This window comes from Schistocerca cancellata, chromosome 7 (assembly GCF_023864275.1).
Source record: "Schistocerca cancellata isolate TAMUIC-IGC-003103 chromosome 7, iqSchCanc2.1, whole genome shotgun sequence".
Classification (NCBI taxonomy): Eukaryota; Metazoa; Arthropoda; class Insecta; order Orthoptera; family Acrididae; genus Schistocerca; species Schistocerca cancellata.
In genome coordinates this window covers 349,074,044-349,086,868 of record NC_064632.1, presented here as the reverse complement: position 1 = coordinate 349,086,868, position 12,825 = coordinate 349,074,044, and positions in this window count along the sequence as shown.

The window sequence follows — 12,825 nt, the reverse complement described above, 5'->3', positions numbered from 1 at the left end:
AAGCGCTGATAGAAAGCACCGAAGCTGAAATCGTTATAGGTACAGAAAGCTGGCTGAAGCCAGAGATAAATTCTGCCGAAATTTTTACAAAGGCACAGACGGTGTTTAGAAAGGATAGATTGCATGCAACCGGTGGCGGAGTGTTCGTCGCTGTTAGTAGTAGTTTATCCTGTAGTGAAGTAGAAGTGGATAGTTCCTGTGAATTATTATGGGTGGAGGTTACACTCAACAACCGAGCAAGGTTAATAATTGGCTCCTTTTACCGACCCCCCGACTCAGCAGCATTAGTGGCAGAACAACTGAGAGAAAATTTGGAATACATTTCACATAAATTTTCTCAGCATGTTATGGTCTTAGGTGGAGATTTCAATTTACCAGATATAGACTGGGACACTCAGATGTTTAGGACGGGTGGTAGGGACAGAGCATCGAGTGACATTATACTGAGTGCACTATCCGAAAATTACCTCGAGCAATTAAACAGAGAACCGACTCGTGGAGATAACATCTTGGACCTACTGATAACAAACAGACCCGAACTTTTCGACTCTGTAAGTGCAGAACAGGGAATCAGTGATCATAAGGCCGTTGCAGCATCCCTGAATATGGAAGTTAATAGGAATATAAAAAAAGGGAGGAAGGTTTATCTGTTTAGCAAGAGTAATAGAAGGCAGATTTCAGACTACCTAACAGATCAAAACGAAAATTTCTGTTCCGACACTGACAATGTTGAGTGTTTATGGAAAAAGTTCAAGGCAACCGTTAAATGCGTTTTAGACAGGTACGTGCCGAGCAAAACTGTGAGGGACGGGAAAAACCCACCGTGGTACAACAACAAAGTTAGGAAACTACTGCGAAAGCAAAGAGAGCTTCACTCCAAGTTTAAACGCAGCCAAAACCTCTCAGACAAACAGAAGCTAAACGATGTCAAAGTTAGCGTAAGGAGGGCTATGCGTGAAGCGTTCAGTGAATTCGAAAGTAAAATACTAGGTACCGACTTGACAGAAAATCCTAGGAAGTTCTGGTCTTACGTTAAATCAGTAAGTGGCTCGAAACATCATGTCCAGACACTCTGGGATGATGATGGCATTGAAACAGAGGATGACAAGCGTAAAGCTGAAATACTAAACACCTTTTTCCAAAGCTGTTTCACAGAGGAAGACCGCACTGCAGTTCCTTCTCTAAATCCTCGCACCAACGAAAAAATGGCTGACATTGAAATAAGTGTCCAAGGAATAGAAAAGCAACTGGAATCACTCAACAGAGGAAAGTCCACTGGACCTGACGGGATACCAATTCGATTCTACGCAGAGTACGCGAAAGAACTTGCCCCCCTTCTAACAGCCGTGTACCGCAAGTCTCTAGAGGAACAGAAGGTTCCAAATGATTGGAAAAGAGCACAGGTAGTCCCAGTCTTCAAGAAGGGTCGTCGAGCACATGCGCAAAACTATAGACCTATCTCTCTGACGTCGATCTGTTGTAGAATTTTAGAACATGTCTTTTGCTCGAGTATCATGTCGTTTTTGGAAACTCAGAATCTACTATGTAGGAATCAACATGGATTCCGGAAACAGCGATCGTGTGAAACCCAACTCGCATTATTTGTTCATGAAACCCAGAAAATATTAGATACAGGCTCCCAGGTAGATGCCATTTTCCTTGACTTCCGGAAGGCGTTCGATACAGTTCCGCACTGTCGTCTGATAAACAAAGTAAGAGCCTACGGAATATCAGACCAGCTGTGTGGCTGGATTGAAGAGTTTTTAGCAAACAGAACACAGCATGTTGTTCTCAATGGAGAGACATCTACAGACGTTAAAGTAACCTCTGGCGTGCCACAGGGGAGTGTTATGGGACCATTGCTTTTCACAATATATATAAATGACCTAGTAGATAGTGTCGGAAGTTCCATGCGGCTTTTCGCGGATGATGCTGTAGTATACAGAGAAGTTGCAGCATTAGAAAATTGTAGCGAAATGCAGGAAGATCTGCAGCGGATAGGCACTTGGTGCAGGGAGTGGCAACTGACCCTTAACATAGACAAATGTAATGTATTGCGAATACATAGAAAGAAGGATCCTTTATTGTATGATTATATGATAGCGGAACAAACACTGGTAGCAGTTACTTCTGTAAAATATCTGGGAGTATGCGTGCGGAACGATTTGAAGTGGAATGATCATATAAAATTAATTGTTGGTAAGGCGGGTACCAGGTTGAGATTCATTGGGAGAGTCCTTAGAAAATGTAGTCCATCAACAAAGGAGGTGGCTTACAAAACACTCGTTCGACCTATACTTGAGTATTGCTCATCAGTGTGGGATCCGTACCAGATCGGGTTGGCGGAGGAGATAGAGAAGATCCAAAGAAGAGCGGCGCGTTTCGTCACAGGGTTATTTGGTAACCGTGATAGCGTTACGGAGATGTTTAACAAACTCAAGTGGCAGACTCTGCAAGAGAGGCGCTCTGCATCGCGGTGTAGCTTGCTCGCCAGGTTTCGAGAGGGTGCGTTTCTGGATGAGGTATCGAATATATTGCTTCCCCCTTACTTATACCTCCCGAGGAGATCACGAATGTAAAATTAGAGAGATTAGAGCGCGCACAGAGGCTTTCAGACAGTCGTTCTTCCCGCGAACCATACGCGACTGGAACAGGAAAGGGAGATAATGACAGTGGCACGTAAAGTGCCCTCCGCCACACACCGTTGGGTGGCTTGCGGAGTATAAATGTAGATGTAGATGTAGATGTAACCGTGGTATATTCCAAAACGACGCAAGATACGGTTAAAGATCAGATCGAAGACCTCCCGCGGCCCATGGCTTGACAGCTTGTCTGGAGTTTTGAACTCTTTATTGCTACTTTTCTCAAAGAAATAGCGAGGCAGAGCATATGGTTCGCTCTTACAAGTAAAAGATGATGGCAACGATTCAGTTTCCTTTTTTCGAGTTCACACGGGGCTACGGGTTGTGCAGACAAGAGCCCTGCCTTCTGCATGGCAACCAATATCAAACCATCCTTTGGTCGTAACAATATCACCAGCGTCTGCCATACTGCTGTAGCTTTCGTATGGCAGAATTGGTATGGGTGTGGATGTCTGGGCGGTATTCAGGATGAGCCATCGTATACGCCCAGAGCCGTTGCCTTTACATCGTGGATGACGAGAGATTCCACTGTGTCGTTGGCCTTTCCCCGCGACGACCATCCACTACAAACTTCATCCAAGAAGTGGCATCCTCGGCCTCCTCCTCCCTCATCATCATCGCAGCATCATCCGCTGTTGTGGGACAACCTTAATCATATCACCACTCCTCTGGCACAGTTATACCGCCGCTTCTCTCGACGACGCACTGCAGACTTCGCTGAACCTAATGGATCACAGTGTTGGCTTCTATCCAACACAAGGCGATCATGCAGACCCACTCGAGTCTCTTCTCCCAGCAGCTCATCCTGGACTTCAAGATGTACCCGCCTAGCCTCTATCTCCTCGCCGGAGTCGCCACAAATTGGGTCGTTCTTGGCCCTATGTACCGTCAAAGGAGGGAGGATTGGATGGCTCTGAGCACTATGGGACTTAACATCTATGTTCACCAGTCCCCTAGAACTTAGAACTACTTAAACCTAACTAACCTAAGGACATCACACAATACCCAGTCATCACGAGGAAAGGAGAGAGGCATGTTGTAACCAGCGACTCAGGTAGGCAACCGGAGGCGCCATATACGAACAGAGGGCAGTTAGCACACTATAAGAGGGAAACGCACCTCCTCCTCTGCGTCATCTCATACAGCGAGATCAAGTGGTCTCCGATGTAGGATAGAGCTGAGTTGGCAGCGACAATAAGTAATTGTAGTATTCAGTCTATATGCTTATAGCATACACAACGGCTGCTCTCTTACTGGTGATTTATGCTCATGATGATGAGGTCCCATACTCCGAGGAGCGTAGGGGACGATGCGGGAGACCCGCACCGCCGACTGGGCAAGGTCCTAGCGGACGTGGTTTGCCTTTGCCTTCCTCCGACCGTATTCGGGATGAATGATGATGATGAAGACGACACAACGAACCCCAGTCATCTCGAGGCAGGGAAAATCCCTGATCCCGCCGGGAATCGACCTCGGGACCCCGTGCGCAGAAAGCGAGAACGTTACCGCAAGACCACGATTTATGCTACGAGTCTGAAATGTGATTGACTCTGGCAGGATTTCTCTTAGCGATGTGAGGCACATTGGGGCTAAACTCTTCATAGCAGTACAATGGACATGGGTTTTAACCACAGTCTTCTAGTATTTCACAATTTATCCTGTGCATGACCACTGGCAAATACATGGAATATAAGCACCTTTCCCACAGATATCATGCAGTTTCTGAATAAGATTACATTTCTGCTTCTTAATATCTATCTTAGGATGTTTTCCGAAGGAGCTTCAGCTTTCGTTGTAATTTGGCCAGAACTTCTGGCGAATATATGGCGAGTCTTAGTAGTTTTCTTAGTCATTTTCACTGTTATGTATTCCAACATTCTTTACACCTGCGTATAGAGTTATGGTTGAGCCGTGCGATCTAGGACGCCTCCCCCTGGCGGATGTTCGAGTCATCCCTCGGGCAAGGGTGTGTGTGTATTGTCAGCGTAAGTTACATTAAGTAGTTTGTAAGCCTAGGGGCCGATGACTTCAGCAGTTTGGTCCCACAGGAACTTACCACAAATTTCCAAATTTCCAGTTGTGGCTAAAACAAAGAGGTTTCTCATAAATCTAAAGTGAAGCCAAAGTAAACGTCCGATTGAAAAGTTCATTACTAATGACTCCACTCTACGGAGAGCAACTCAGTTGCTCATTCGACAGGTGAACTGCAACCACAAAAATAAGAGCTACTTATTGCAAAATTACTTCTGTGTTTACAAAATATGATGCAACATATTCACAACAAAATAGTAAACAAACACAGAATTATGTGCCCGGTAAGTACATAGCCAAGACACACATTTTAAAGCAATTGTAACATAACTCGAAACTGCAAGAATTTCATTTAAAATTTTAATAATTGTCGCCATGACTTTTACCCTAATAAGTAGATCAAAGCATTCAATTTCTACATAATAATCACCTCACTGTCTTAATTCCTTTCTGAACATGGGTTTAATTCGTGCCACCGACTAGTGCAGCTGATAACCAGGGAACAGACTATTGTTTCAGTGCTTTAATCATCGGGTATAAGCCAATCCTTAATCACCCAGTCATCCGCATACTTTCCATTAAAACACAATATGGCGGACGATGTAAAGAAAAGGATTTCGCAGGGACTTGGAGGTCCAGTTACCAAAGACAAGAGTTCTCCATCGAGATAATATTTACATCTCTGGCCGTACAACTTCATCCGCCGTATTTAGTCGACTATACAGCATTGTAACGAGGGAGAAAGTATCTATTTCGGCAGTTCGACGCCTTCTGTTAAAGGCTGGTCTTTTGAAGCGGATGCCATTTCGTCGTCTTACAATGACCAGAAACCACAGACGCCCCAGCAGTCATGTGAACGCTGTTGAGGTGGTGAGTCCCTCTAAAAGCTGCCCATTAGTAATGGATCCATAGCTACTACACGCTAACATGGTATCTGAAATCTGACTGTCTACGAGGGTCATTCCAAAAGCTATGCACACTATTTTTTTTTAAATTCGTCTTTTATTCTACATGTTTGAAAGTTTTACAATGTGTAGATACATCCTTTAGGAACAATATTTTCTTTCCTCCACATAATTTCCATTCCTCTCAACTGCAACACGCCATCTTGGAACCAGCGCCCTATACCCGCACGGTAAAATTCTGGACCAACCTGTTGTAGCCACTGTTTGGTAGCGTGCACAAGGGAGTCATCATCTTCAAACCTTGTTCCACGAAGAGAGTCTTTCAGTTTCCCAAAGAGGTGATAGTCACATGAAGCCAGGTCAGGACTGTAAGGCGGGTATTTCAGTGTTGTCCATCCGAGTTTTGTGATCGCTTCCATGGTTTTTTGACTGACATGTGGCCGTACATTGTCGTGCAACAGCTTTTGCCGATGAGGTCCAACACGACTCAGTCGAGCTTGAAGTTTCTTCAGTGTCGTCACATATGCATCAGAATTTATGGTGGTTCCATTTGGCATGATGTCCACAAGCAAGAGTCCTTCAGAATCGAAAAACACCGTAGCCATAACTTTTCCAGCAGAAGGTGTGGTTTTGAATTTTTTTTTTCTTGGGTGAATTTGCATGATGCCACTCCATTGATTGCCTCTTCGTCTATGGCGGAAAATGATGGAGCCATATTTCATCACCTGTCACAATTCTTCCAAGAAATTCATCTCCACCCTTCTCGTACTGTTCCAAAAGTTCGCTGCATACCATTTTTCTTGTTTCTTTGTGAGCCACTGTCAACATTCTGGGAACCCACCTGGCACAAACCTTTTTTAACGCCAATACTTTCAGTATTCTGCAAACACTTCCTTCCCCTATCCCAACGTGGCCTCACAATTCGTTCACTGTGATGCGTCTGTCAGCAGTCACCAATTCGTTAACTCTCTGCACATTGTCTGGAGTGTGTGCAGTACGAGGCCTGCCGCTGCGAGGACAATCCTCAATATTGCTGTGCCCGCTTTCATCATGTAACCTGCTTGCCCACCAACTAGCTGTACTGCGATCGACAGCAGCATATCCATACACCTTTTTCAACCTCTTGTGGATGTTTCCCACTGTCTCGTTTTCACAGCACAGGAATTCTACGACAGCACGTTGCTTCTGACGAACGTCAAGTGTAGCAGTCATCTTGAAGACACGCTGTGACGGCGCCACTCACGAGAACAGGTTGAACTAAGTTTGAAAACGAGCGGGAAAGATGTATCCGCACACTATAAAACTTTCACACATGCGGAATGAAATCTATATTCTTACAAAAATAGAGTGCATTTCTTTTGGAGTGACCCTCGTACATAATTTAGCAGTATAGTGGTAAACGCCAGGTGTAATCATTTGGGCTACCATTGGATAAAAAATGCCTTAACGACTGCTATGCACTGTGGGAAACCTGAAAAGTAACAACTACATCATATATGTTTTAGGATCGTAGGTACTGTCTCTATCCGAGGAGACATCGGATGTCGTATTTCAGCTATATAATTATCGGTAACATGTGACGACACGTATTGAAGTCTATTTCGAAGGTTACAACTCCTTTCCTGGCCTACACATCCGCCTGATATTTAGCCCGCTGAACATGTGTAAAAGGTGGTTGGTAATTTGTCATGGTTCCACAATAACTGCAATTCCATCGTAATATTTGCTGCTTATATACACACGTCTGTCAAGTAGGACTGTGGAAACGTTACTTCTAGCGTGGATCTGTTCATGAACGCTGTCACGTGAACCAACCTCTTTGCTGTCAAAAATCCCAAATATTATGGATCACTTGTCATCCCCTGACATAATTTTAAGCAAAACAAGGAAGCTTTGGAAGCTGTAAGCATACTGTCGTGTGATCCCGTCTTCGAAATCCCACCACGTGCCGTGTACTGTGCTGCTGTCGAAGTGATGCTCTCTGACGGCTGCTTTCGCAATCTGAGGCGAGCAGTAGCCAGAGACGAGGGCTGCTCTCTGGTGACAGCGAGAAGTATGAAACGAAACAGCAGTTTGGGCCGCCTCTAGCGACAGTGTTCTAGGGTTTTCTTTGTTGTACCGCTAAGCTGTGCACTCGCATGTGTAGAAGTTGTTGCGACAGGTTCGGTCGCGCTCTCATGGGAACCGAGAGCAGTTGCATTCTGTTTAGTGTTCCCTCGGTAGTGCTTGGAGCAGTTTCCTCAGTTGTTCAATCTTTTTCTTAGTAACTGGCGAACTGACTGACAGCATCGGCTAGAGTTTTACATGCTATCGCCAGTAGAAAGTTGTTTCTTGTTGTAGGTACTGGTATCTTGACTCCTGCATGGTTTAGAATTTAATTTAGTGTGTTTTTCTGTTCCTAGTCATTCAGATATCACGTGATCTGAAATGAGTTTTTACTCTGTCTTGAGTTTTCCGCAATGAAGTGTGTTACAAGGGAACCTCCCCATCGCACCCCCCTCAGATTTAGTTATAAATTGACACAGTGGATAGGTCTTGAAAAACTGAACACAGATCAATCGAGAAAACAGGAAGAAGTTGTGTGGAACTATGAAACAATAAGCAAAATATACAAACTGAGTAGTCCATGCCGAACATAGGCAACATGAAGGACAACGTGAGCTTACGAGCACCGTGGTCCTGTGGTTAGAGTGAGCAACTGCGGAGCGAGAGGTCCTTGGTTCAAGTCTTCCCTCGAGTGAAAATTTTACTTTCTTTATTTTCGCAAAGTTACCATCTGTCCGTTCATTCATTGACGTCTCTGTTCACTGTAATAAGTTTAGTGTCTGTGTTTTGCGACCGCACCGCAAAACCGTGCGATTAGTAGACGAAAGGACGTGCCTCTCCAATAGGAACCGAAAACATTTGATCGCAAGATCATAGGTCAACCGATTCCTCCACAGGAAAACACGTCTGATATATTCTATACGACACTGGTGACGGTTTGTGCGTCACATGACAGGAATATGTTGTCGACCCACCTAACTTGCACACCTGACGAACGGGTAAAAAGATTCTTCTACCTTGCCCGATTTAGGTTTTCTTGTGGATGTGATAATCACTCCCAAAAAAGTGATGAAAACATAACAGTTTGTCACATAAACTGCAACAAATGAATGCAACAGTTTCACAGTCGCACAGTTTTCCCTGTGCTCTGTCAAAACATATGTTTTTTACGTTTTCAAATGTTTCCGTGTGTAGACCGTCAAATCCTGCATATTTCCAAGCAAATCTGAACATGTCCTGGAATTTTGGAGAGTGAAGTTGATTATGTGTGAGTGCCTGAACTTTGATAATTGTCTGAAAATAAAAAATTAAACTTTTCACTCGAGAAAAGACTTGAACCAAGGACCTCTCGTTCCGCAGCTGCCCACGCTAACCACGGGACCACGGTGCTCGTAAGCTGAGATTCTCCTTGATATTGCCTACCTTGCGCATGAAATACTCAGTTTGTATATTTTGCTTATTTTTTCATAGTTCCACACAACTTCTTCCTGTTTTCTCGATCGATCTGTGTTCAGGTTTTCAAGACCTATCCCTGTGCCAACTTATAACTAAATCTGAAGGGGGTGCGATGGGGAGGTTCCCTTGTTAGTGATAAGTGTTTGTTTCGTATGCGAATCGAGTGCAGGATTAGTCAATAATATTTCTGTTTGATGTGCACTAGTGTACGTGTGTGTTCTGGCTGGGTTTTGACCATTACGTCTAGTGAAAGCGGTTTTGGATTGCTTTGCGAGGTTCCCACAGTGACATTCACTTCCTAAGGAGACATTTACGTTCGCTGTGCATGCAGCCGTCTGAAGGTTTTACGCTCGATAGTTTATTTGCCGTTTGTTGTTACTTTCAGTTGTATACTGTGATCTGATTTCTGCAATCTGTTAGAAACCTCGCATCGGTTTTCCATAGCACTGATTGAACCCATCCATGTAGTGAGTTAGACATGTGCAACGAAACATGCACAGCGTTATACATTATGCAGTATGCTACTGGACATTGAAGTGCTATTGAATTCCTCCCTCAGGTATCATATGGACTTTGACGTACATGTGCTTGGAAAGAGCCGTATCCGAATAAGAATCAGTATAGCCAGTTGTGTTGTATTACTTTGTTTTAATGTTTAATGTACATACACGTGCAGACTGAAGCTGTGAACGAAAATTTGTACCAAAGCCAGGATTTGAACCTGGGTCTCCTGCTCACTAGGCGGTGTCGCGTATCCCCGTGCACTTTGATTTTATATACGGTTTATGTAGCTTAGTACTTTAAGTAAACTATATGTTGATTATTGTTGCAAACACAAAAGATAAAATGCGGTTCTCGCTACTGGTTTATGTAGCTGAAAATTTTCACTTTTTGCCCTCTTATCTATTATGTGGGGATACGCACAACACTAAAAGATTTCCTGCTGTGAATGTATGATCTTTAATTTGCAAGACTTTGTTCTCATACTTCTGATGTGGCTTGTTAGTAATGGAACACTGTATCACTACTGTAACTGATTACGAAATTAAACATGTCTTTCTATTCTTTCGTCTCTAAAATGCACTGAAATTACTCTTATTGTACGCACAGAAGTCACAGTATGCCGTGTTTGCCAAACATAAAAGCTGCAGTGGATTTTTTAATATTTGGATGCTATTAATTGCCACGGCTAACACGAGAGCATGAAACTAAAAATGAAAATTGATTTTAATATTACTAACCAGACCAGATTTCAACACAGCAGTCTCTGATATCACGCAAGGAAAGTTTTAACACTCTGATTTACGTAAATTATTTACGTCACTGATATTGTACTAGCACTTGCCCATGTCCATCTGAAAATAACATTATAAAATCTGCAATTCTCCTCTGGGTTCTCCGGGAAGCTGAAAGAAATAATTTACCTGCCCGCTTGGTTGCGAGAAAACTGCTTACATTCATTTACAGTTTGAATTTGCCGCGGCAGCGGTTCCCGCGATCGTGCCGCAGCACTGTGTCACGGAAAATTCTAAATTCGCTGAAAACGGCTAAAAATGTGGAATGAGATACTGAGCAACCTAGCTACAAATTATTACATTCACTTTTAACAATTTCTATATTCAAAATCGACATAAAATTCAAAGTACACAACTTTTTTATACATCAGTATCCAATAGCGTCTTTCTCGATAAAAGAACAAAAGAAAGCTAACTAAGTGTTCGAGATAGCGTCGCAGGCTATTACAACATTCACGGCTGCAAGAAGACAGAGAGAGAGTAATATCTAAACCTCCCCTATTTATAAGCAATTTAATATGTTACTATATATCTTTGTTATATTTTTAATTATCATTGTCCGCTTCGGTTTCCACACTCGCTGACCACAGAAGTTATTTGAAAAATGGTCTTGCATAATATTACACAAACTTAAGAATAAAAAATAATTATTTCCTTTCTTACAGTATCCACATAATCGATAACTGTTCATACAGGAATGAGATATAATAACACAGATAAATGTTTTTTTTACATATATTACATCGATTTTATAAACGTCTTGCCAGGAGAGGACACAGCAGGTGCGCCAACCATTACGTCACCTTGGCAGGGTGGTTTTGCGCAACTCCACCAACTATCCTAACACGTCTCTCTCCTCAGTCCAAATTCCCATTCACGCCACAGCTCACTTGGTATTTCCCCTAAACTCGAAGAGCATTGCACAGGCTATCCAACGGTATTATGTCTGGATTCAAGGCAGGATTCCCCGTTTCGTTTGATGCTGAGGTGCTATTCCAACACAGCTGGAGGGCCTCTACAATACTGTTCGAAATTAGGGGAAACAGCAAGTGAGCTGTGGCGTGAATGGGGATTTGGATTGAGGAGGGTGGCGCGTTAGGGTAGTCTGTGCTGAAACGTCCCCTTAGAACAAATTATGCATATGAAATGTCCACTTAGAACAATTGTACAAGACTGTGCTTAACCTGACACACAATGTTTTTAGCGCAACGCAATCTGACTATCAAAAATCCCTGCAAAAGAATGGCCCTGACAAACATTAAACTATACCTTTCACAAATCACTTACCTCACAAAAATCTTCGTTGCTCGAACTACTGCAATACGGCGAGCGCCACTACTGCCAGCTAAATAAAAGATACAAACTACGGAAGGCACTAACTACTGATAGTCTTAGCAAATGAAAGATTCTAATAGAGAACAAACAATGTATTTACCTCAAGATTCATAATATATACAGCAGTTCATGACATTTTTCAAAACTCCGCCATCTCTCTCCCCACATCCACCACTGCTGGCGGCTCACCTCCAACTGCCCAGCGCTACGCGCTGTTCACATCCAGCTATAGCAGTTCATGACAACAATGGCAGACAACAATGCAAACTAGCCACATACTGCACACAGCACAGCCAGTGATTTTCATACAAAGTGCTATGTAACGTTGCCAATAAAAAACATAAACAGCAAACTTACATAAAGAAAACATAAACAGCCTACTTACATAGCCCCCATGCTCCCCACAAAAAATTTTACAAATGGTGTTGGGCACTGGCCAATACAGATTTGAAAAAAATTTTCATAATTACAATCACAAAGATATCAAATGCACACACTGATTAATACAATGTTGGTCAAAAGCTAAAATTTTCTCACGGTCAATAAAGACAGTCCTGATCATTCACCACAGTAAAACTGCCGTTTCTTTTATCAAAGTCTGAGCAATAAAGACAATGCACATGGAAGTAGTGGATGTCCATGCAGTCTTGAAGAAGTAGTGTTGTCCTTCTAACAGAAAGAGAGTGCTGACTCTTGACATGCTGACAGGTAATGCGCCACAATGGAGCAAACCCACAGCAGAGTCAGTCGACGTGTTGAAGAATATTGGTAGGTAGGTCATCACAGAGCAGACCCACTGCAGTCCAGGTAGAGAGTATTGTAGTGGTGGGCCACCAGAGGTGCAGACCCACTGTAGTCCTTGTAGAGATTGTGGTATTGGTGAGTCAGCAAAGGTGTAGACCCACTGTAGTCCTGGTAGAGATGGCCAGCAGCCATCTGCTGCGACTGTGCAGGTGCACAATCACCATCGAAGAGTCTTGCAGAGAAGATAGCAAGTCCATATACCCCCACTTGTGCACTCACAAAGTTTGTGGAATTGTCCTTAGAACCAGCAATGCTGTTATCCAGTCCCTTGCTGAATTATTAACACACGTGCAAACACTATCAGTCCCTACT